The sequence below is a fragment of the Castor canadensis genome, chromosome 2 (genome assembly GCF_047511655.1).
Source record: "Castor canadensis chromosome 2, mCasCan1.hap1v2, whole genome shotgun sequence".
Classification (NCBI taxonomy): domain Eukaryota; kingdom Metazoa; phylum Chordata; class Mammalia; order Rodentia; family Castoridae; genus Castor; species Castor canadensis.
The window spans coordinates 150,657,837-150,684,504 of NC_133387.1; positions in this window are offsets into that span (position 1 = coordinate 150,657,837).

The window sequence follows — 26,668 nt, forward strand, 5'->3', positions numbered from 1 at the left end:
AGACTTTCTCCTATAAAAAAACTTTCACTCATGAAATGAGACAATAGCAAAAGAATTATGAGACAAGGGAAGAGACCAATAATTTGAAGGAGGTAAACCAAACTAAAAATTTTGAGGCTAATAGTTCTCACTGAAGTACACTGAATTCAGGAATGACTACATCATCCTGGTCCTTGCATACACATATTTATGTATTCAATAAAGCAAGAGCAAATGGATTGAAAAATACAGAAGTTATTGGAGGGTACAGAAGAGTTATTGGGGAAATATTTTAAATTTCCCTATTTTTTTAGGAAATTGAGTGAAGGTAGTGAATAGCAAAAAAGACATTAGAAATAAGATGGAGGACTGACAGAGTAGCTCAAGCAGTAGAGCACCTGCCTAGCAAGAGTGAGGCCTTGAGTTCAAACCCCATTGCTGCCAAAAAAAAAAAAGGATGGAATATTTAAAATACTGACTCATGACATTCTTATATAACTAAAAGCAAACATATAAATTCCAAGAGAATACCTGAAGAGTAATGGAAAATAGATTTGACAGATTTAAGTCTTTTTTTTTTAATTTCAGGTTGAATGTATCCTTTCAAAGCAGATCTCCCCCACATCCTATACCCCACATATATGAGGTAGATCAAAACTTTCTATATATTTTGGTTTATCTAAGTCTTTAATGCCAGAAATTGACAGAAAAAAACAGTAAACCAGAAATAATCAGATTTTTTAAAGAAGGAAGTTCTAACACAAGCATTTAGCAAGTCTAGTATCATACTAGAAGAACAATAAAGAAAAGGATGTAATACAAAGTTGAAGAAATCTCCCAAAAAATAAGAGGCAAAGAGATATTAATAAATTAGAAAAACAGTCCAGGAAGTCTAATATTTGAATAAAGATGGTTTTATAATCATAGCAATGTAAAAACATTTAATAATAATAGTGAACAAAAACAGGTCCAGAAATTTCTTAAAATTGAAGGGCATTTATTTCTAGATTATTATACCAACTAGAAGCTCAAAACTATAAATAATAGATCCAATAGACCAATCTGAAAGGATTCAGAGTAAAATTTAAAAACATTATAGAAAAAGAGAAAATCCTCTAAGTTTTTAAAGAGAAATTGATAGATATTACAATGAAAATACAATTCTCAATAGAAATACCTAAGGTAATGAAGCAATGCTTTTCCAATCTGCAATTCCATGCCCAGCTAAACTTTTAATCAAAGATGAAAGCAGAATAAAGACATTTTCAGACAACGAAGGTCTCAAATATTTACTTCTGTGTATTCTTTCTCAGGTAGTGACTATTACATGTGCTCAATTAAAATAAAAGAAAAAATAAATTAAGAGAAAAAATGGAACTGAGGAAACAGATATTTAATACAAAAGAACTTAGAGAACCCACAAGATGAAATGATAGGAGACTCCAAGGTAAGAGATTTGTAGCAGACCTATTGAATAGCCAGTTCTGTTTGAAACTTATCAGTAGACCAGACTCCAGGAAAGAAGAGCCAATGGGTAGAAAACTCAACTTGTTGAACACAGTTTTGGTAACCCTTAGGACTGTTCACCAAATATTTGAGTTCTTCTCTGGCCTTTCAGTAATATTGGACTTCCCTGCCTCTTAGAATTAGATATGGTAACTTGGCTAACAGTATAAGTACGATCCTTTAATAGACAGTGCTTCATTCACCACATTCCCCTTTCCCAGACTTCAGCAACTACCAGTGCTCCAAAAGATGGAGGCTCAAGAGTTTAAATCTTGCAGTAAAGAGACAGTGAGCCAAGATTCTGCCAACGATGTTGGTGCTGTTTGTTACTATAGCCTACCTTATCTTACCCTGATTAATGCAAAAATGAAAGGATATACAAAAAAAAACTAGTGTAGAGCTTACAGTTGAGTTGGGATAGGTACATAGAAAACTAAGAAAATGAATACATAAGATAAGTATTGGCTTGAGGGAAAACAAAATGTAGCTCAAGAATGAAAAAATAACTATCTATAGCAGGAGACTGGCTGTGAATAGTTTTCTAATCATAACCATCCTTCTATTCATCACTTACAAATTGTTAGTGTATTACATTAACAGTTATTGGTAAAAAAAAATCTGCTATCCTGAGCCCCTGCTGTCCTAAATTCTTCCCCAGAAACCCTGGAAACTATTCACAATTGAGGATCTTGCAGGATCCTGTCTGGTTGATGCATAAAATTATTTTCCCTAATATTTTAATAATACATCATCATAAAATGATAAATAATGGGTATTAGCTAATCATATATTGGTATATTGATTCAGGAAAATGGGGAAACAGGAAGAGCACATGTGTGTGGAAGGAATTGGAAGGAGTAATAAAACAACTTCTATAATTGGAATGCCACATATAATGCAAAAATTAAAGACTCAAGCAGCAATAAAATAAACATGCTATTAAAAAACTGAGAGATATAACTAAAATATATAAAAGTAGATGCCTCTGAGTAGAAAATGCAGGAAGGAGGATTAGCTGCTGGCAAGAAGGGTAGAAAGCCTTGTAACATCACTATACTATTTAAATAATAGCTCATAAAACTTTGGGACAAAAATAGAAGTCAGACTTAAAGACAAATCCATAGGCTTAAAAGGAACAGAAGAATTTTTTTCTGAGAGTCTTGACTTTTAATTATAAAAGAGCCAATTGAGTTAAAACAGGATTATTAAAGAATTGACCTTTGTGTTACCATAGGAAATATAAACCCTGCAGAAAAAGATGAAATCTTTAGGTTTCCAGACTAGAGGAAAATGATTATCTACTGGAGAAAGAGAGACTGGCATCAGATTACTAATTTCATTTGATTATTCTACTGTCCACTCTCTAATCGTTTGTGTTTGTGGCCTTCGTGTTTGGATAGAATTACAAACTAAAGCCAGTAGCTGGTTTGGAGAGTGTAATTGCAAAGTCATGAAGCTACCTGCAAATTCCTTCTAAAATTATAAGTAAATAAAGTCTATGGTGCAAGAAATCAGGGAATACACCATTAAATTTATTAAATGACAGGATCTATGAAAAAAGACATGGATTATAAGAACAAAGGAATACTATTATATTGAAAGCATCCATGAAATGGGTAACATTCTAAAAAAAAATTACCAAAAATTGATGCAAGACACTATGTGAAAGGAATAATAAACTAAGATAATTTTTTAAATAGTTATACTTCCAGAAATCTCCCACATAAGTTATACTTACCAATCTATTTTTAAAACTTTTAAGAACAGAAAAGACTATTACAAATCTGTATAAAATTTTAAGAACAGAAAATAATATGAAAAGCTACAAAGTTCCAAGCAAATATAAAAGTGACACTAAAACCTACAGCATGTATACAAGATAAAAATTTTATAGAAAAATATTATGTGTTAATATAGATATAAAAATCTCAGCTATAATAGTAAACAAAATTCAGCAGCTAATTTAAGACCTACTATGATCGAAGAGAAATTATTGCTACAAAGCAAAGACAGGTCAGTTCTAGAAATTGTAATTATTTCACCAATATGCTGAGAAAGAAAAATTATACAATGTAATTATGAAAAGATAAAAAGATAGTAGATAGATAAAAATTCAATAGCTACTATTTATAAACTATCTTCAAGTAGTGGTAATAGAACCATGCTTCGCTCAACATATGAAAATTTGTTTTAAACCAACAAACAATTTCATTCACACTTAAAGTTGATACTAAGAGAGACAGCATTGTAAAATCAGCACAAAAACCAGTACATTCACAGCCAGGTTCTGGCAAGTAATAAGAGAGAGATAGAGAGTTACACATATTGGGAAGGAACTAGGAAAATTATTACTATTTTCAGAAATTCATTGAGAAATATTTGAGCTAATTTTAAAAAATCAATAAAATTGCTAGCTAAAGATATAGAACATCTCACTGGGGGAAGAAAAAAACCACTATTCCCAATAGAACAAAATCTACAAGCTACTAAGATAGAATCTTAGTGGGAAGTGTGTGACCTAGATTGGGAGAGGTGGGGACAGGATCCTCAAGAATTTCACTGAGACATAGAAAACCTGACAACGGAAAGAGCACGTTTCTTATGGAAAGTCAAGTTGTAAGGATGTCAATTCTTTCCAGTTAATGCATAGCTTTCCAGCAATTTAAATAAAGGTCCCAATTTAAATAAAAATTACAATGGGGTTGTGTTTATTTAAGTTGGATAAAATTATTTTGAAGTTAATCTAGAAAAATAATCAAATGAAAAGATTAAATATATTTAAAAAGTCACATGGGCATAAAAGAAATAAGCCCTTCCCCAAACCAGGGCACACAGTAAAGTGTCAATAATATAAAACTCTGGTTTGGATGCAAAAATAACAGGCTTGATCAATGCACAGAATGGATAGTAATTAGAATAAAATAGATGATTATCAATCAACAGAGAAAAAATAATTTCTCAACATTTTGTCTTAAACTCTGGTTGCATTTACAGTTCCAGAGAATCAGTACACCTTGTGTCTTATTCTGTTCCTGCTGCTGTAGCAGAAGACTGGGGGACTCAAAACAAAAGAAATGATTCAGTTTGTGGTTGTGGAGACTAAGTAGTGTAAGAGCAGGGCCCCTGCATCTGGTGAGAGCTGCCACACTGTGTCATCCACACCATGGTGGAGCCACACATGTGCAAGACAGAGGAAATCAGGTTAAACTCACCTTTTTTGTATCAGAAACCCACTCTGGCATAATGGCACTGATTCACTTATGAGGGCAGGGTCATCATGACCCAATTACCTCTTAAAGGTGCCACATCTTAATACTGTTACAATGGAAATGTGATGGCTAACCTTGATTGTCAACTTGATTGGATTAAGGGACACCTACAAGATTAGTAAAGCACACCTCTGGGTATGTCTGTGAGGGTGTTTCCAGAGATGAATAGATCATGAGGGCTTTGACCTAATTAATGGTTTTATCCATTATGGATTAAAATTTTGAATAGACTGTTGGGAGGTGTGGAACTGTGGAAGGTGGGGCCTAGTTGAAGAAAGTGAGTCATTGAAGACATAACTTTGAAGGATATATCTTGGCCCTGGCCTCTTCCTGTTACTCTCCTGCTTCCTGGGCACTCTGAGGTGAACTGCTCTGTTCCATCAAGCCCCCACTGCCATGATGTTCTCTCACTTAGGGCCCAAAGCCATGGATTCATCCATCCTTGGACTGCAACCTTTGAAATCACCAGCCAAAGCAAATCTTTTCTCCCTTAAGTTAAACAACTTCTCAGGTATTTTTGTCACAATGACAAAAGGTCCGACTAACACAAGTAATTAAATTTCTTGAAAAGAGCATTCAAACTACTGCACCTTGAACACAAGGAATGGGAATGCTTTCTTAGTTTGACTTAATTAGGTGGGACATTGACATCATTGGCTAATTGCTTCCTCAGATGTTTCCTTAGAATGGAGTTATCTAGCACGCTTTTGCCAAAATAACCTAGTGCAGCAGAAAACTAAACTGAACATAACATACTGCCTTGGCTCCCTGACCCACTGCTTTCAAATCTGCTTCTTCCCAATGAAGCAGATTATATTAAATTTTACCAATAACATAATGGTAAAATATAATATTTTACCAATAACAGTTAACTATTATCATACCATGGGGCAAGATAAATTCTGGATGCATTTGTTAACTAAAAATTTTAGAAAGATTAAAAGAATAGGATTGAATATTTATGAGAATCCTTAGGATAATATGATGTAATAAGCTGTAAAAGAATGGCTGTATTACAAAGCAAAAGATCGACAAATGTGACTTTCTCAAAATCTGAAGCACAGTGTGAAACAAAGGCAAATAACAGACTAACAAAACATGTTGAATAAAGCAGAGGATTAATAACTTTTATATTAAGGACCCATACAATTGATTATTTTAAAGGACTAATAATATCCCAATAGATATGTAGATGAAGAATATAAACAGATCATTCATGTAAAGGGAACATACTACTAGCAGATAAACTATTATAAAAACTTCAATTTACTGATAATCAAAGAAATATACATTAAAACCATTTTACTGTTATTCATTTATAAAAATAACATTTTTTAAATGACAATAGCCTTTGTTAAAAAATATTTAGGAAATTCTCTAAATTGTATGGCCACCGGCAACGCAGGGCAATCTATAACTCCTATGTTGACTCTGGTCTCTTCCTATTATCCTCTACTTCCTGGATTCCATGAGGTGGGTAACTCTGCTCCACCATGTTCCTACTGCTATGATGTTCAACCTCACCACAGTATCAAAGTAATTGAAATCTCTGAAACTGTGAGCCAAAATAAATACTTCCTGCCTCAAGTTGTTTTTTTCAGGTATTTTGTCACAGAATTTACATTATTCTCTATATTGCTGGTCGCCATAAAGTTATTACAATGTATTTGCAAAACAATTTGATCAAAGTTATCGGAATGTTTTTGACTCAGTAGTTCCATTCTGGGAATCTAGCCTAAGAAAATAATCAAAAACTTGAAAAAATATTGATGCATAAATATGTTTAATTCAGCATTATAATCACAAAGAAATTAAACCTTAGATAATATAAGTGACAATGTAATAAATTATAATAAATTCACTGGAATTAGATAATAAACATTCAAAATCATGGTTACAGAGTTATGAATGGCAAATAATATGCGTAATTATAATTGACTACAACTATGAAAAATGTACACATGGAAAGCACTCAAAGGATATAATGCTAATGTTGATGCCACTGTAGATAAACAAATTGAGCACCAACTCTGCAGCAGACACATTACATGCATTCTCTGTAATTCTCATACCAACTCGAGGAGACAGAGGTAAAAACTAAGAAGAGTTTCTGGTTTCTTCCTGGAGCATAAATTATGACCCCCCCCCAATCACCCAGCTATTTATAGAACCCTCCCTCAGTAATCTGTACTTTCTAGGAATTGCCCTGAAGAACACCTCATTCCTAAAGCTAACTGTACCCACATCTGGTCACTGCAGGGGCAGAAAGGCCCAGCTCCTTCATCCCAACTGCAGTCAGCACTAGAAAGTCCACCCCAGCCTCAGTTCTTGTGTGGTCCTCTGAGACCTCTGTTGAGACTGCATTGCAGCCCAAAGTCTCCCCAGACCCAGTTCTGCCACCATCTTCCCCACAAGTGTAGATCCTTAGAGCACTGGCATCATCAGATAAGTTTGCAGCCTACTGCTAAAGCATTCACAAGTCTCCAACAGCAGAATGGGGGAAGGAGTGAAATATGCCACTTAGGAAATACAGATTCTTCCAAGCATCGGGTCCAAACTGGGGAAGAGTGGAACCTGGAAATATATGATGGTGTCAACTGAGTTGGTTCACTAGCATGCTTTGCACCCCAGCACTCCCTGAGCCCTCTGTCCTTCAGAGGTGCCCACTCTTCCCTACTAAAGGCCATACTTCCCATTACTTGCAGATGATGTGGACACCTGATCCCTATGGACAATATCTTCACCCCAAACTCCCAGCATCAGCCCCAATTTTCCTCATGCCCTATAAACACAGGTAAGTCAACTGAGCATTCAAGATAGAAATTATAGTCACAAACATGAAATGATAATCTAAACAGGTAAAAGAGAAAGTAAATCAAAAGCATATAGCAGATGAAGTCGTCTTTGGTTCTTTTTACTTTTCTGAGTCCAAGGATTACTATGGTCCATTCACTCTCTGCCATCGTATGACTGGCCTCTGGCCCCTGCTCTCCCTATCCAACTTACTATATATTTAGTTAAAAGTCACCCTCCATGCCATTCTGAAAAATCAAATATTTTGGTTAGGATCTTATTCCACACAAAGAGGTTGCAGAGCCAGACCAAATAAAGACAAACCATGACACTGAAATCCAGTTCTTTGGCCCAAGACCCTCCAGCACAATGCTCTGTAGAGCTGGTGAGAAATGATAAGTTTTATTGTCAAGTCACAATTATGGGACCTAAAAGTCCATACTAAGTAGTGCTTGTTGTTTGAAAATTTATTTTCTACAAATTGACCTAAGATCACATTGAAACCACCTAATATTGTATTTAAAATAATTTATCATCCACATGTTAACAGTAATGGCAATATTTGTCTTGATATTTTAACATTAATGTAGTCTGCCTTAAGTATTTTAATGGCTCTTTTATCCTTTTTCTTTTTCTTTTCTTCTTCTTTTTTTTTTTACTACTATATAATTCAACCCAGACAACGCTCTGCTTTCAAGGATTGCCTAAAACCATAAAACAAAGAGAAATCAACAAAATATCTTGGGTGAACTCAGAAACACAGTATGCAACGATGCTACTTCTGTGCCACTTGCATTATAGGAGTGATGTACTTTAAACAACTGGTGGGTTTTTATAATTTTTATTTTCTATTCTGGTAGATCCCATGTATAAATACATTTACATTTTTATTTTTTTAAAATTTCTTTCTACTCATGTATACACACAACTAAAGTGACTTGTTTCTAAAGTTTGGATAGCAACTGCTTCTGTAAAATGTAAGGCGGTTATAAGCGAATAGGTAACCCGGATTCAGAGTAGTTTAATATGGAGCTTGTGTACTATGGACCAGTCCTTCAGTCTAACTTGGTCATGACATGGAAACCATTCTTGACTGCTGATGAAGAGATCACCTGAGAGGAATGGAGATGTATGTTCAGGTGTTACACTAGAGAAGCATCACTGTTACAGGAGCATCCATCTTCCTGAAGTCCTCCAGTACAAGAGACTTGAAACACAGGATGCACTTTTTGCTCATACCGAGGTGGCTAAAGAATTGGTGCTGAATAATAGTATCAGCAAAACAAAGTGTGACATATTTTATGCATGCCAATAGAGGAGCAACCTATTCTTAGTTTCTTAAAAAATGGAAAGAGAGCACACCTCTTACCCAAAATTGTCTTCAACATCTTGCAATAATCTTTAACGTATCCTTGAATAATTGTTGGATGTTGCCAATGGAAGAGTGATTATCTACTAGTGCTACTGATACTTGATTTATTTTTCTTCAATCAGGTTGCATATAAGCTAATTAAAAAAGAAAATATACTGACCATAATATACAGTCTTATATCTAAAAACATAGCCTGAGAGTAATGTCAGTGTTGTGAGCATACTAAATAAAACATCTTATGTAAAGATTCAATACATATCTCTTAGAAAGTGATAGATGATATAGATAACAAATAATATATAGGAAACTCTAATAACATAATTAATAAGAATTTATGCCAAATAGAGAACACAAATTCATTTTGAGAACATATGAAATTTTCAGAAACATTAACTATGTACTGCGCTTCAAAGAAAGCTTTGATAAATGCCAAAGAATTACTATTTTGCAGTCCATTTCCAAGACCATAATACAGAGATCAATTATAAAGTGATAAACTTAGGGGACATAAGAAGGAATAATAGAGGGGGTAAATTTGATCAAAGTGCATTACATACATGTATGGAACTATCACAATAAAACCCTTTTGTACAATTAATATACTCTAATAAAAAATAGATGAGAGAAAAAAGTGACAGATTTACAAAATTCGCATATATCTAAAAATGAAATTGCATCTATCCTTTGGGTTAGAGATGATCATATAGGAAATTATGAAATGCTGTCCTTGCTCTTGTAGTATAGATGATATGTTCCTAGAGAGTACTATGTCATAGAATTTCACACAACAAAAATCACAGGACACTAGGGAAGGTTTATGATGGTCAGAATTTCTAGGCATAGCCCCCAACACTCTCCACTCTTCTCTCTTGTACCTATGAATTTGATAACATATTACTCCTGTGGCTGGGTTCTGTTCATGGCAAAGATAACTTTAAAAATGAGATTACCCAGGTGAACCTAATGTAATCACATGAACCCTTAAGAGAAGAGAGTTTTCTCTGAATGGTGGCAGAAGAGGAAGTTAAAGAGGTTGGAAGCGTGAGAATTACACAAAGTCCACTGCTGACTTGAATATGGAGCAGGTCACATGAGAAGCAATTCAAACAGCCCAAGGAGCAGGGAGCAGGCACCAGCTATAGGGAAATGAGGACCCCTCTTCTACAACAACAACAAAAATGAATTTTGCCATGTGTTGTTTAGAAAAGGTCCTTCACCTCAGAAGAGAACCGTACTCTTGGCAGATACTGAAGTTTAACCTGTTAGACCCTAGTAGAGAATCCAGCCCTGCCATCGTGGACTTCAACTACATTTGTTGTGATCTGTCACCCAGCAACAGAAAACTAACATGTGAGTAAAACACTCAAAACCATGCAAAGTTTTCTAAGGAACAAAAACACTCAAAGCAATGCAAAGTTTTGTAGGGAACACCTAGAAATGTCAACAAATTCAAAATTGTTATGAAGTTTTAAAAAAAATATTATTAGCACATATTACTTGTGCAGGGGCTTTCATTGTGACATTACCATGGAGGTTCCATGTACCTTGGTTGGATTCATCCCTTCTATCATGCTCTCTGATCTCCTCCCCTGCTACTTGAAATTATTTCAACAGGTTTAATTTTTCTATTTTCAAACAAGTACATAAAGTACATTGACCATATTCACCTTGACTCTCTCCATTCCCCTTACCCCTCCCACTAATACCTATCCCTTAACAGAACCTGTTTCACATTCCTGTTCTTAATTTTTAAGTGCATATTCATTGTTCAAAGGGATTTTGCCATGGTGTTCACCTGTGAATATATTGTAATCAGGTTAATCCCCCTATTCCTCTCCCTTACTCTTTCTCACCTACCCCCTATTATTCAACAGCCTTCAGTGCATTTCCTTATGCTACAAACACTTCAAATACCAACTCAGTAAAGACGAAAATAAATATAGCATGCATTTTCTTTCACTTTAAACTAGAGAATTCTGTATACCTACATTAGATCACACCTATTTATTTTGTTGTTAAAACTATCTACCTCATGGCTAATCTTTCTGTTTGACATATCATTAAACAAAAAGAGTTGAAATCTCCCACTATGGAAAGGAATTTGTCAACTTCTCCCTATGTTTTATCAATTTTTGCTTTATGGAAGGCTATTTCATTGATTACAAACATATTTAGAATTCTTATATATTCTTGATAAACCCAATGTTTTGTCCCTTTATAGTGACTCTTTCTAGCCCTAATGTTGCTTTCTGACTTCAAAATGTACTTTTTCTGTTGGTTAATATTACCTGGTATCTCTTTTCCTATCCTTTTACTTTCTAATTTTATGAGTTAGTATTGTAAAAACACATAAAGCTGGATGTTTAGATCTACTCTAACAATCTGTATTTTAATTTGGGGATTTAGTTAGACAATTTATATTTAAAATGAGTATTTCTGTTCAAGGATTTATTGCTACAATTTGGCTTATACTTTCAACTTACTGAACTTTTTCTATCTTCTCTGTAATCTCCTTTCTTGTCTTCTTTTCAAAATAATGAAACCTATACCACATCCCTAACAAAACAAGGTTTTCTCCTGGTCTTATATCCCTTGGTTTCTCTACACACACATACACACACACACTCCCACTCCAAACTCCCCTCCTGTTGATATTATACAGAATTTTAATACTGGTTTATTAAGCATTAACTTTCTTTTTTTTCTTCCTTTTAGCTTAACTTTAAAGTCAAAACCTTTGCCAAAATACTTGGTCATATTCATGTCATATATCTCTTATAGTATCTTCTGGATTTGTTTCTCTAATTTGAACACTTCCTTCGAAGGAGTTTTTAATGTGGGTCTTTGTGTTTTAGACTATCTACAACCTTGCAGGTCTCCACAGAAATATTCATTGTTATATTTTCATATTTGAGTGACAATATGTCTGGGTATGAGATTTTAGATTTAGAACAGTAGGGGGTTCTTTTAAGAAAAAGGAAAGGAAGATATGGCACATGAGTCATAGCAGGGAAGGTCATGTGTAGATGGAGGCAAAGACTTGGATCCACACAGCCTCAAGCAGAGGAATGCCAAGGATTTCCAGCAACTGTCAGAAGTCGTAGGAGAGAGGCACAGACAGGATTTACCCTCCAGAAGGAAACAACAAGGTTGTTTTCAAACTTCAGGCCTCCAAATCTGTGAGAGAACACCTTTCTGTTGTTTTAAGTCATCCTATTTGTGGTCATTTGTTATGGCAACCCTTGAGAACTAATAATACATAAAGTTTGGCATCTATTCACTGTTTCTTCCCAATGAGATCAGGTCACATTTTCCTGGTTCTTAATATGCTGCAGAGTAACTTTAGATTTCATCCTAAATCCAATTATAAACATTGTATTTAAGTTGTAAATATTAAGTGTTAAAGCCTCCAGATCATGTTATATTTCCCCAAAGAGTGTTGGTGTTTTTATTTGAGTAGAAAAGCAATGTGGTTAGAGGTGAACAACAAACGGTCACATCTGAGGCAGGGCAAGAGTGTTCAGACCTCAGGTTAGTCCTTTAAGCCTTTGCTGTGCTATATTTTCACATTGTTCCATACATTCATGATTTGAGATTGGCCAGAAATTTGGACTGAGTTTTTACACAGAGTTTGGAATTCCTTCTCTCTAGTTTTCTTTTTGGGATTTCCCCCTTATACTAAGTCCATCTTGGTTAATCTGAGCTCTTTCCTCAGTCCATAACTGCCCATCAGTTTTAGTTGTCACTGAGTCATGCAATTTTACTCCAGGAAAGTTGCTTACTTCAAAGTTCAACCTTGTTTCAGCAGCCAAAGACATTAAGGGATTGTTTTGGGTTTGTTTGTTTGTTTGTTTGTTTTGTCTAGAATTTATAGTTTTTATTTGTGGGAGAATTCACCCATCAGATGTCTACTTCTCCAAACCAAAAGCAGGACTAAGTATCAATATTTTTTTTTTAAAGTCCTTCAAGTGAGTCCAAAATTTAAGAAGTACTGCTCTAAAGTTTCATCTAGGATTGATTTTAGGGGCAGGAGCTGATAGCCATATTAACAAGTCATAAGCAAGAATGGGAAAGCAAGCTAGAATGTACAGTTATGTTAATTTTCCTCTGATTTCAAAGCCCTCACTGGTAAGAGACTTGCCTACAATTGGTTGAAATCAAAAGTAATTTCAGTTCCACTACATAATAACTCTGTAAATATTTTATCTATCTTAGAGATCAGGACTCAAGATTCTCTCTCTCCTCCCCCTTTAAAACCACTTTGACTTGGTACTAATTTTTCAAAGTAATGTAAGGCATATGTCTATCCCTTTACAGTCATACCTCCATCACATCATCCAAGTTTTTTTTTTTAATAAAAGCTGTTTACAAGTAGATACTCCTCTATGAATACAGAAACCTGTACTTACAACTTTGTCATACAGAACAGCATGGGCTTTCTAGTGTTTGATAGTGTTAAGTCACTTAATGCCACATTTATCAAATGGCTATTAGTACTTAATAGCATCCATGTGAAATGTCATTTTTTGAAATAACAGAAAAAAATCTTTCCCAGATCCCTTAGAGAAAACTTCGTCAACTGCTATTTCCTTTGTCACTTAAAAAGGAAAATTGTCAGCCCAGACAATTTGAATCTGCTCATCTCAAGCCCCTGCCTTGCATCAGAATTGAAAACGTAATTTCCAGCTCTTCTTCACAAACAGAATTGTTGTTATTATTCAGTTTTCCATATGTGAGAAGCTGTCACCTCTGTCAACTTCGGTGCATCTCCATTTGTGACTTCAAAACCAGACTCACAGGTCTGAGCACACACTTTGCATCTCAAGTGAAAAGGTAATATCTCTCCTAATGCACCAAGAGCTCAACGGATAAGAACCTAGTCCGCGCTTTGAATATTTGTTCTTATCATCTCCTAATAACATATTAATGCATCTAATGTCCTTCACATATGCCAGATGTCTCTGCTCCTTGGATATTTCCTGATAGAAGATCCAAGAACTGTTATTACCTAGTACCAGGAAGATGCCACTTACGGCAAGACAAAATTTGATTCTCAGTCCTGCTCCATGGAAACCGGCCTCTGGCTGCTCCAGTCTTACCCAGATACCTTCTCTTTTTGTTACTATGACCATGACACAATTTTTCTTAACTAGAACAAAATCCATTTCTCTGTAACTCCTGCCCACTCCAGGGACTGGCCATCTGAGAATAGAGAAATGAGATTTAGCATCAGAATGGTCTGAGATGCAGGAGGTAATGTGAGGACTGGGCAGGGAGGTGGGTACAAGTATCACACTCTAAGGGTACCAACTAGTAATCATCCTAAGCACAATGACCAAAACAAAACAACTATGAATACTTCCAAATTCTAGGGGTGAAGAACTGTATCTCAGGAGTAAAGACATGTTCTTGAAGGTTATGAAACCTGAGTTTTTTGCAAATAAGGAAGTGGACTGAAATAAAGAAGAACTGATCTGCATAATAAAGTGGATGGTTTGGGGGAGAAGTCTAATGTATTACAAATTGAGTTTAGGGTTCCCTGGGATATCAGGCAAAGGCAGTGCTAGAGGGTGGCACATGTGTGTGGAGACAGAGTTTTAGTAGGACAGAAAGGAAGAAGGCAGATTCTGCTCTGATTGAATTTAAGCCTGGGCCATTTGCAGTATGGAGGATGGCACACCCCCAGGGGTGGGTTTTTGGAGCAGAGATTCTGACTCACTCTTCAGCTCTCATCTCCCTGGTTCTCTATCAAGTATGTTAAACCTGAGTCCTATGATGCAGCAGGGAAGCCTGGGTCCACACTTGGGGCAGCAAGTGATAAGAAGGGCAGTCTCGCTTTTGCTTTCGACTTCCTATAGCTGGTACATAGAGCCAGCAGCTTTCATGAAGGATGGTGGCCGAGAGCACCAGCACCCTACGGAATGGAAGCTTATGGTAGAGTAAGGAGCGCTGATGACTTACACATGACAAGGAGCAGAAAACAAACTACCCCCTTCTCCTTTAGACTTGAAAGTCCAGCTAGATGTGTCTAGGACATAGACAGGTGTCAAAAACTAAGTTATACTGAGTCCAGATTGTGAGAAGGTGTATCATGGGAAGCCAAAAACTGGGCACAAAATATTTGAAAGCAGTCATGGGATGCCCATATACATTTCCCTTCATTGCTCACCAGTGCTCCCATATTTTTAGTGACTCGGATGTTGGTGGTTGGTTTTTGCCCTGAGTTCATACTAAAGGCTTCCCATCCATAGTAGGCAATGCTCTAGATACTATTTCTGATAGTACTGATTTGTGTACAGCCACTTAACCAGAGAAAATGTCACACTTCCACCTTGCAAAGTGCCTAACCACTGACTTTACCCTGTGCACAAGATACATAAATTCCCCTAGCAACCCTGCGATTATTGAAATTTAACCCCAAAGAAGCTCGTGGGAGCAATCAGGGTAGAAAAGCAACACTTTTGTTTCTCTTCAAAGACTATCTAAGCCAAGGGTAGACATAGCAGTGCCAGAGTTCTCAGAAACTGTAAGTATCATCAGAGACTCTGGACCACGACTTAGTTAGAAATAAGAAGAGAATTAATGTTTATTGGATGCCTACTTTGGACCAACCTATGCTAGGCATTTTCACACATGTGTGACCGCTCTATCTTTACAGTTACTTTGGAAAGTAGGTATTATGGGGGAACTGGCTTATAGCAGTAGGGAATGGCATTGGGCAAGGTCTAATCCCAAAGCCCATTATCCTTGTACACTGGTATGGTGCATCACAGGGACTCAGGCCATAAAGGCGCAGCTCAATGATGGTTAGCAGGATATCATGGCATTTCTGCATGGCTGTAGAATAACCCTGTAGTTCTTCATTGAGAGCTACAACTTATTTGTGCATCATGACTTCAATTTAATGGATCTGGACCAACATTTAAAAAAAATGAATTAGAATAGAATAGAAAATATCGTAATTCACTGCACAAAGTATAGCCAAATACTCATTTGTGAACATGTGTGTGCACACACATGTGCAGAGGGGGAGTTTTGTCCAAAAATACTCTTTAAATGGTTATAGAAATTAAGATAGGAGCTACTGAATAACTTAATCTTAGAAAATTTCATTGATCTCATGGCATTCTTCAGACAATGGCAGTCAGGAAATACCTGAGTCGAGCTGACTCAAAGAGCAAAGCTACCAGAACAATGTCTATGGACCAAATCTCTATAACTTCCTGTTATGGTTAGTGTACAAATTGCCTCCCCAAAAGATCATGTATTGAACGCTGAGTCCCCAGCTGGCAGAGCTGTTAGATACAATCATTGAGAGATGATTGGATCATGAGGGCTCTGACCTAATCAATGGTTTGAGCCTTTAATGAACTAATAATGTGATAGCATTACTATGGGGTGAAGGAAACTGGAAGGTGGGGCCTCATTGGAAGAAGTAGGTCACTACGGGCATGTTTTTGGAGTATTTATTTTGCCCTTGTCACTTCTTGTCCCTCTCTGCTACCTGGCTACCATGAGGTAAGGAGCTTCTTCTATGGCCAAACACTCCTCCCACCATGATGTTCTGCTTCACGTAAGGCCCAAAGCAAACATCAAGACAACTTTGGACTAAACCATGAGCCAAAATTAATCTTTTCTTCTTTTAAGTTGTCTATGTCAGATATTTTGTCACAGTGACAAAAGCCCAACAGCACACTTCCCAAGTCCCATGTTACCAATCTCAACCCTAATTCAGCTGATTCTTAGAAGCCCTGTTTCTAGGAAAGGGAGGAGTAGTAGTGAGGTGACCATATGAGCAGAGACAGTTTGGCCTGAGAAAGGAGTCCCTAGTGGTTGGAGATCTAGCGCTTTGCCTTCTTTGTTGACCATAAGAATCGTTACGGTCGTTGACCTGTGATATGCCTGACTTTTTGATATTTCAAATGCCCCACAACCAGGAACCACAGGCCTCACCTCAAAACTCCTTAACTCTAGCTTTTATGTACTAGATGGAAAGAAGAACTGGTAATCATCCCCTTTTGCACCAATAACTGCATGGGCAGCCACCGAGAAATGTGTTCATTTGACAGAAGTATCCCTGCTCTATGTGGATCAGCTTGAAGCCCCTGCAAATGTTTGTCATGTCAAAACTTTCACCTTAAGACACTCTTTAGCAATGACCTGGGGGGAGGAGAATATAGAGTGTGCTATCCTCCTTCAAGTTGATCATTAATTCTGTTTTAATATGTCACCATTCTGTCTATTATAACTTCTGTAAGAATTTTCCTTCCCTTCCATTCCTTCCACACTCTCCATCTTTCAAGCATCTCTGAATAAGATTCTTGGCAGTATACAACGTTGGCAGAAAAACAGAGGAAATGATCCTTGCTCATGATAGTAATTCCTCACACTTATACCCAGCTTTGTAATCAACAAAGTATGTTCAATGCCTTATCTCAATTAATCATCTGTGTAATAAGCACTAACCTAACATGCAGAGATTGTAGAACCTCGAAAATCACAGAGACTAACCAATTTTCCCATGCTTACATGGCCAATAGGTGCTGGAACTGGAACTGAAGCCAGACCCTGCTTGCTCTGCCATCTCCACAGGAGCCAACAGGGCTCCTCACCTCTCTGGGGCCTTACTACTACCACTAATAATAATGCCAATAATCAAAGCAATACAGAGACTAGGAAGGGCCCTGCTTTATGTAGGGCTTCTTCCAGGAAGCATTCAATCTGCTCTTCACAGCAATTCTTTAAGGTAGGGAGTATTGTTTTGCCAATTTTTCAATTGAGTTAATGGGCTCTTAGACATAGTAAATGCACTTATTCAAGGCCTCTAGGCTAGAAAGGCACCCCATCAGAACTTGGGCCCAAGCAGATCAGTGTGCTTCATCTTCTCTTAGCCTTGAAGTATCTATCTTGCCCTTTTTGTGTCCTTTCACTTGTTGGATTCTCTTTCCCAAACTGTTTATGTTTTATTATTCCTTCTATTGATAAGGAAATGAGGCCTAGATGAAAAAACTAAGAAATACAGAATTTTAGAGATGGAAGGGATATTGATGCTCAATTATTTCACTGATTTTTTAATAAATGAGGAAATGAGCCCAGAGACACATAGTGACTCTCTATATCACATAACTCATTAGTGACACAGCCTGGGTGCACACCCAAGCCTCCTGAGCCCTTATCTCTACCCCACAGGCTTCTTCAGATTCTCAGAAATGGGAGGAATAGCCATTGATTTAATTTCTCTGAGCTTTAATGTATTAATTTGTTTAGGTTGCCATAGCAAGCACCACACTGAGCAGCTTAAACAACAGAAATCTATTTTCTCACATTTATAGAGGCTAGAAGTCCAAGATCAAGGTGTCATCAGTGTCAGTTTCTCCTAAGTTCTCTCCTTGGCTTGCAGATGACATCTTACTGTGTCCTCTGTCATGTCCTTTTTCTGTACACACATGTGCCTCTAGTGTCTTCCCTTCTTCTCCTTCTCCTCCTTCTTCTTTCCTCTTCCTCCTCCTTGTTCTTCTCAGGGATTCACACTTGCAAAGCAGGCACTCTACTGCTTGAATCACACTTCCAGTTTGCTTTGGGTATTTTAGAGATGGGGTCTCTCAAACTATTTGCCCAGGCTGGCCTTAAACCATGATCCTCCAGATCTCAGCCTCCCAAGTAGCTAGAATTATAAGTGTGAGCCACTGGCACCTGACTCTTCACTGCTTCTTGTAAGGACACAAGTCATATTGGATTAGGGCTCCACCCTTATGACCTCATTTAACCTTAAAAGCTCTAACTCCAAATACAGTCACATCGAGTGTCCAAAGTTCAACTTATGAATTGAGGGTAATCCTTACCCCCAAACATTCAATTCCTAATCTCTACAATGAGAACACTATGGTACCCTTCACCCACCACCATTCCAAGACCATTGTGAGAATTTAGTAAAAGGATAACAAAAGTCATTGGGCACGTCCCCTGTTCAGGTCAAAAGCCTTATCAAGAGTTGTTTCCTTCTTCCCTGCCTCCATGTAGAAAGCAGAGGATAGAGGAATGAAAAAGTGCCAGAATCTTGCTGGTGTCATGGGAATAACAAGATCCTCAGAGTAGGAAAACAACCTGCTGTTCTTTATGCTTCCATTTGCCATGGTTGGCCTATTCTATTAAAGACATGTAGAGTAGAAGGGAAGAATGTTGCTGGTGGGCATAAAGAACTTTGCAGAAGTGAGGCTTCAGCGTGATTGACAGATGTCTTCTCTTTAAGTAAGAGGCTGTCAGGTACCATATTGTTAAGAGCTTATCAAATTTGTACACAACATATTCTTTATCACATCATCCTATCTAACCCTTGCAATATCGAAGCAATATTAAATGGAGTTGTGCTAAATACTGTACACTGTATGATGAAGTCCCCATGTCTCATCTTTTAGAGACCTATGACAAGATGACCTGAACTACAAAAATGACACAAAACAAACCAAAATAACCCTTCTTGGGTTTTAATGCTTGTTTAGTTGCCCTTACTTTCCAGTAAATAAAAAAAGAAAGAAAGAAATGCAGTGGACAGTGACAGTGGGTAATCATGAGAAGTCATGATTTTAGCCAGGGCCAGGGTTCTAACACCAGTGTAGCCATAGACTCCTTTGTTCCTCAGGTCATCACTCAACTTCTCAGTTCTCAATTTCCTCACATGCAAATTGTGGTGGCATGCAGAATGGTTCCCAAGGCATCACCCAACTGGGACCATTCAAATAATGCTAAGAGGGCCCCTTTCCTTCGATTCAGGCCTTCTCTCCTCTCTCTTCTTTCTGAATCCCCATCTTAGCTCTTTCCCGTCTCCTTGTAGGTCTAGAGTCCCCTCTTTCAGCTCTGATCTCAGTCCTCAGTATCAGTCCTATGTCCCCAGGGGTTATGGGAATTCCCACTGTCATTGAACTTCAAGATGATTAAAAATGGGCTTTGGTCTATTTCTAAGCTGTTCTTTGGATTTCTCCAATTGTCAACAGAAGCACCCATGGTATAGAGGGAGGACCACAAATAGATAAGAGTTTGAAACCTGCTTCCCACATTCTACCTCTTCTTTAATTTCCAACAACTGATGGTGGATTCATTCTGTGGCAGGACATTTTAAAAATACACAGATGAGTAACATGTTCCCAACCTTCAGGAAATTCCATATCCAGTTATGGGACATAATCTCTCTGAAGCAAAACTTCTCACATTTTGAATGGATGTGTCTACCTCATATGGTTGCTGTGAAGTAACTGACACAAATGGAGCATCTTTCTTTTCTGACCTTGCTCTCTCCTGCCAGCCAATGCTGCTTTCTTCCTCTGCTCCCAGAATGCATTGTTGCATTCTATCCAGTTTGTCATCCTTGGGAAATTATTCCCTTACCTGAATCTTGCACAGTTCCTGAATCACCAGGATGTGTAGTTACTGTGCTATAAGGAGGAAAAATTTCAGGATAGAGAGCCTTGGGGATCCTTGAGAACAAAGGACTTGTCTTTCTCTTTTGCACTCAGTGCCAAGCACAGAGTCTGGCACATAATATGTGCAATAATTATCATCCAACCTCAGAGGGAACCCCCATGTTCACAGCTCTTCATCAAAATACAAGAACCCTCACCTTCCTCTTGCATATATCAAGGAAACTGAACAACATGATTTGGATGAGAAAGGGAAGCCAGCAGCATTTTCCCGACTTCCTCATCACAATTAGTAATAGACACATTCTCTCCTCACCCCTCCTTTATCTTCTCATTGTTCAGAAAAGAATGAAGTGTGCTGATGTAAACTCACAGAAGGTGCCGAAGCCAACTGCAAAGGGAAAGAGGGGGGAAAAGATTTTTAGGAAAGAATAAAGTACATATTAGGAATAATAACCCAAGGCATAAGGAAAATCTCTGCCAGGTGGAGACAAACAGTTTTCTATTTCTGTGTCCGTTAAGTGTGTTGTCAGGTGAGACCACACACAAATACTTGCTCTCTGACAAGAGACACTTTGCGTGCACTCGGTCCTTCATTAGTTCTGCTGTAGCAGGTAAGTTCATATTCCTCAGGGCAGTTTTATTAGCACTCAAAATCCTCAAGACCCTTAAATCAAGTCACCAGCACATGGATCAGTATTCGCAAGGCTCAAGAACACGTTCTGAAAACTCATATTTAAAAATGCCCTGATTCATTTTCAACTAAAGAGTTTTTAGCCCAAGGAACTTGGCACATCTGTTTTAGAAATCAGTCATCTATGAAAGGCTTTTCTCTTCTCTACAATCTGAAGGCAGAGAGCAATAACCCAGCAGGCTTTCCTTTATCTTTGGGAAAAAGGAGTCAAAATTCCATTTATAAAGCAGCCCTTAAAATAACTTGGAAAAACATCTGGTTCTAGTGAGTGTCTAGGTCAAGATGTCAGTCACCAATTAGTTAACCACAGGATACAGATGGGTTTTCAAATGCGTTTGTCAAGAATTATTTGTGCTAGGTGTCCTTGCCCCAGGTTGATGAGCATCTCACTGGGAATAGGCTGTGGGAGCAAGAAGTGATGTGAATAGTACAAGACCAAATAAAACAGGACGTGGTGAGCTACTTGGCTAGAGAGAGGGATAAAAGGAAGCGTTAGGTGATAGTGTAGGCAAGGGCTCAGAGAACCCTTAGTCGACTGATTTTCTACCAGGTGCCATTGTGGACAAGTTCAGGGCCCAATAGACAGAGGCGTATTAGCCATGAAACCAGAGAAACTGAAGCAAAAGTTAGTTTGACTTCTATTATTTTATTGCTGTCTCTTACCAACTCAATTTATCCTTCTCTATTTTTCCCCTTAGAATTAAAGGCCAGTACAGTGGTTTTAGGCACATGGCAGGTACAGCTTTGGGGAGCTGAGTTGTGGAAATATTTTGTTTGAGTTTAGTGAGATGTAGTTATGTGGAACAGTCACTTTGAATATAATTATCACCAGTCAGCCTCACTTCCAGTGATTCCCAATATATTCAATTCAAGGGTTATTGAGGGTTAGTCAATGAACAATAAACAAAAGAGAAATGCCCCAAAATCTTATATTATTTATGGGGGAAAAAACATGATTGGTATTTTCTCCAACTTGTCAAAAATCCTACCTAACAACTTACATGAAATTTCCAGTATCAAGTTTTGAAGCTTACCGAAACCATTCCAGAGCACTAATAAGTTATCAATAATAAACTATTTTCAACTAAGGGAAAAGAGTGAATTATCTATTTTTCTGGATATATTATAAGATCATTGTCATAAGAAAAAAAGATCAAAGACCATGAAACAAAAAAAAAAAACAAATAAAAGAAAGAGGTTTATCAGTTAATTAATTAAGACAACTAGGCCAAGCGATGTGGCTCAAGCCTGTAATCCTAGCTACTCAGGAGGCAAAGACTGGGAGGATTGCAGCTCAAGGGTATCTTAGGCAAAAAGTAAGACCCTCATCTCAATGAATAATAATTCCAGTATGGTTGGTGCATACCTATAATCCCAACTACACAGAAGGAAGAGATAGGAGGATCCCAGTACAAAGCCTGGTCCCAGGACAAAAATAAGTATTAGATAAATGAGTAAAGCAAAAAAGGGCTGGGGGTTGTGGCTCAAATGGTAGAGCTCCTGCCTACCAAGCATGAGGCCCTGAGTTCAAACCCTAGTACCCCAGTCAAAAAGTAACAAAAAATTAATAAATGGTACAAGAAAAGGCAAGGTTCACAGGTTCTAAACCAAGCACCACAAAGGCTTCTCTTAAAAGGAAGAACAGAATCCCCTGTGTCCTGTAGCTGCCACAGCTCCCTTCTGGAACTGGCTGTCAGAATGAGGCACAGTTCCTTACTTTGATCCTGTCCAAGCTCAGGGAGCCATCATGCTTTGTTCAAGGCAGAACATTCAAAGTCTTCACCATTTCCTTCCTTGCCATCAACCTTCATAGGCTGCCAGCTGCTCCTGACTGATCCAACCATGTTCCTCCTCATTGCTGAATTCTACCCCATGTGTGAGAAGTCTCTGGGGTAGGGTTCCCCCCAGATCTTCCAATGAACCAGGTCCTTACACTTGAAATAGAGCCCAGCTGTCTGTTCTGCCTCTCTGCCACGTTTCCACTCTTTGGATGTATCTAGAACATGTACTATCATGAAATGACCCCAGAGGAACTTTGTTCTCTTTGTTTGTTAGGGATGTTAGTTGCTTTAGAATTCTCAGAGGACACTTTCCTGGCTGAAGAAACCATTGAAGGAATAAGAACTAAGGAAGACAGAGACAAGAGATTTCATTATCACTAGCAAGGCATCGGGGTGGCGGGGCAAGGGGGATCCTGCCTGGGAGGCCCCCTGTTGTCCTGGGTGCCACACTTCTAGAAAGCTAAAAACCAGAGCACACCTGTTGTGAAGAGAAGCCAGCATGATCAAGGGTAGGCAGCCTCTGTAGTGTTAGAAAGGTTTCTGATGCTACAGCTTCCTCTGTCTGAAAGACCAGGACTCAGAAGCAGTCCATTCAAATCTCTAAAGATAACGACGAAGGGGAGTGAGGAGCTATACATGGCCTTGTTCAGTTGACCCTACTTGTGAGACTAGGGAGCAGCTTCCAAAATAAGAGGAAGCCATTTGAAGAAAATTGAAAAGAAATATACGGTTGTGGGCTTATAAGACTGACAACACTTAAGGTAGTACAGGCTACTTGTAAATAGAATCAGATCATATTTGGAACTTAGGGAATAAGAGATCTACTGTGGATTACTGATGAAGGTCAAGATGGTTGACCAGGATCCTTTGAAGTTGCTTTAACAGATATGCACTTAACAAATATTTTGTTCTGGAGCATACAGGATAGGTGACATTCACAAACACTTCACACACTCCTAGAAGGAATCTCCAAATTTTGACCTCTGAAATAGACAGCACATGAACTATACTTCTACCACTTTATCACCTAATCAAACAAAGATATTGGAATGCATGTGAATCAGAATAATGTAGTATGGCTCTCACTTGAATTTTTTTTTTTTGGAGGTACTAAGGTTAGAACTCAGGGCTTGATCCTTATTAAGCAGGAGCTCTACCACTTGAGCCATGCCTCCAGCACTTCTTTTCTGGATATTTTGGAGACAGGGTCTCGTTTCTGTACAGGCTAACATGCACCATGTTCTACCCTTCCTATGTAGCTGGGATGACAGGTGCACACTACTTCACCCAACTATTGGTTGAGATGGTGTCTTGAAAACTTTTTGCACAGGCTGGTATCGAATTGCAATCTTCCCAACCGCAGCCTCCCAAGTAGCTAGGGCCATGGGCACCCAGCTCTCATCTGAATTTTTTTTGGATAATTTTCAAATTTCACCTCTATAAGCTTCTGTCCTGCATATATATCCTGCCTCACCATGACTGAAGCATGGAAGGATCTCAGTGATGGAGCCTTGAGAATAGGGGAGTCCACTGGGTCCATTGTGGGGCTAGACTGCTCTGAGAGAGCAGGGATCGTGGCCAGTGGCTTCATGATTGTTAAACTAACAAATTGTACAGGGCCTCGCAATAACAGATGCTCAAAGATACTTATTTAATTAACTAGTCCAGCAATTGTGATTTCCTCTTCTTGCCAACCCCAACCTCCCTAATGGATGCATACTCAGTACCAATGATGATGACCCAGAGGACCTGGAAAATCTAGGGTGCAATCCAAGCTGAACTCAGTCTGCAGGGAAACTACTCAAATAGACAGAAGCACATGTCTACTACCAAGTCCTGCTCCAAGAAGTACTTTCCAAATGGTTCAGAACCACAGCTAGAAACCAGGATTTCAAGAGCATGATCCTGGCCCCCAGGAAGGAGCTGAAAGGAACAAGGCAGGGACTACTGTGTTAACCAAGTCAACAGACCATTGATCTGATTTCTGGATGTGATAATGAATTGGAAAACCAACCAGAAGTAAAGCCTGTTTTCAAATGGGAAGAATCCCAAGAATCTGGATTGAAAGCCCCAGCAGGAAGGATTCTGTGCTGATGAGCTCCTCAAAGATCAAGCAACAGGGCTGCAGAGGGCTCCAGACTGACTCAGTCATCCTACTAGGCTTAAGACACTGTATGGTAAAGATCTCTGCCCCTCCTGTGACAGTGGGCAAGTTTCTTAAGCTCCACCAGTTTTATAATCTATAAAGAAAAATACATTAAATAACACCATATATAATATCTACAAGGACCTAGCATAGTACCTCACATATCACAGAAAGTTACTAAATGGTGTTATTTAATGCTTTCAGTTAAGCTAGGCCAGGACACAGAGCAAGTCATGCAAATCAGCTCCATAGAAGTTGGACTGCCTTAATTGCTGATGTCATTTGAGGGAAACTGTCAAAAATACAACTTGGACACTGAAAGTTTACCAGGTCACTTTAAGTTGAATGTTGAATTGTGTCCTCCAAAAGTCTTAAGTTGAAGCTCCTAACCAAAGTCCTAACCAATGATCCCATCTCCAAAGTACCTCAAAATGAGTTCTTCTCTGTAGATAGGGCCCTTATAGATGTAATTGAGAAAAACAATTCTTGCTATAAAATAGCAGAGAACTTGACTGAATTGTGTTCTGTTTGTGGAAAACAGAACTCATAAGTGATGATCTTGAATATTTATCTGAGGATATTTCTAAGCAAAGTGTTGAAGTTGTAGCCTAGTTTCTCCTTGCTCTTACAGTAAAATGTGAAAGAAAAAACATGATTGAAGAAAAATCTGCTAAGAAAAAAGAAACCAGAACATGCAGATTTGAAAAATTCACTGTCCGAAATATTGCAAAAAACAAAAAAGTATGCTCTAGAGAGAATACCAAGAATGTGGCTAAATAACTGTTTGCTATAGAGATTGTATGACTTGTGGATCTTATCCACAATCAGCAAAAATGCTGCTGACTTGAATGGAAGAAGGTAGAGACAGGACATAACAAAGAAGGAGTATCTGGCCTATGAGTTTCCACAGACTGAATGGGCCTAAAGAGCTGTTTGACTGTAAACATGTTATCCTTCAAAAAGGAAAATGAACAGCTTCAAAGGCGGGTGCTCTCTCTTGGTTCCAGAGGGAGAAGCTATCCATCTATTTCAGATGGCAGGGCCAATGCCTTGAGGGTGGGGGGCAAAGGAAGCAGGACATATGGGCCCACGAGGACTGCCTTAAAATGTAGTGGAATTTACCCTGTTAGGGCTCAGACTTGCTTTGGCTCCCTGGCCCATTTTCCCTCCTGATTTCTCCCTTTTAGAATGGAATGCCTATCCTCTGCCTCTCCCATCGTTATATTTTGGAACCCAACTTCACAGATTCTCAGATAGAGAGAAATTTTGCCCCAGGATGAATCATATGCTGAGTACCAAACACACCTGAGTTAGACACTATTTGGATGAGATTTTAGATTTAGGGTTGGTGCTGGAATGAGCTCAGACTTTGGGGTACATTGGAATGGAGTAATGTATTTTGCATATGAGAAGAGCATGAATTTGGGGGGACAAGAGGGCAAAAAGTTAAGGGTTGGATTATGTTCCCCAAATTTACCAATTGGTGGTATTAACTCCAGGTTTTTTGGACGGTGACTTCATTTGGAAGTAGGGTTATTACAGATGTAATTAGTCGTGACAGGATCATACTGGAGTAAGGTGAGCCCTTAATCCAATATAACCAGCATCCTCTCCAAAAGAGAACATTTGGGCATGGATATGCACAAAGAGAACACCATATGAAGGTTTGAGTTCTGTGACTGAAAGCCAAGGAGCTACCAGAAGCTGGGGAGGG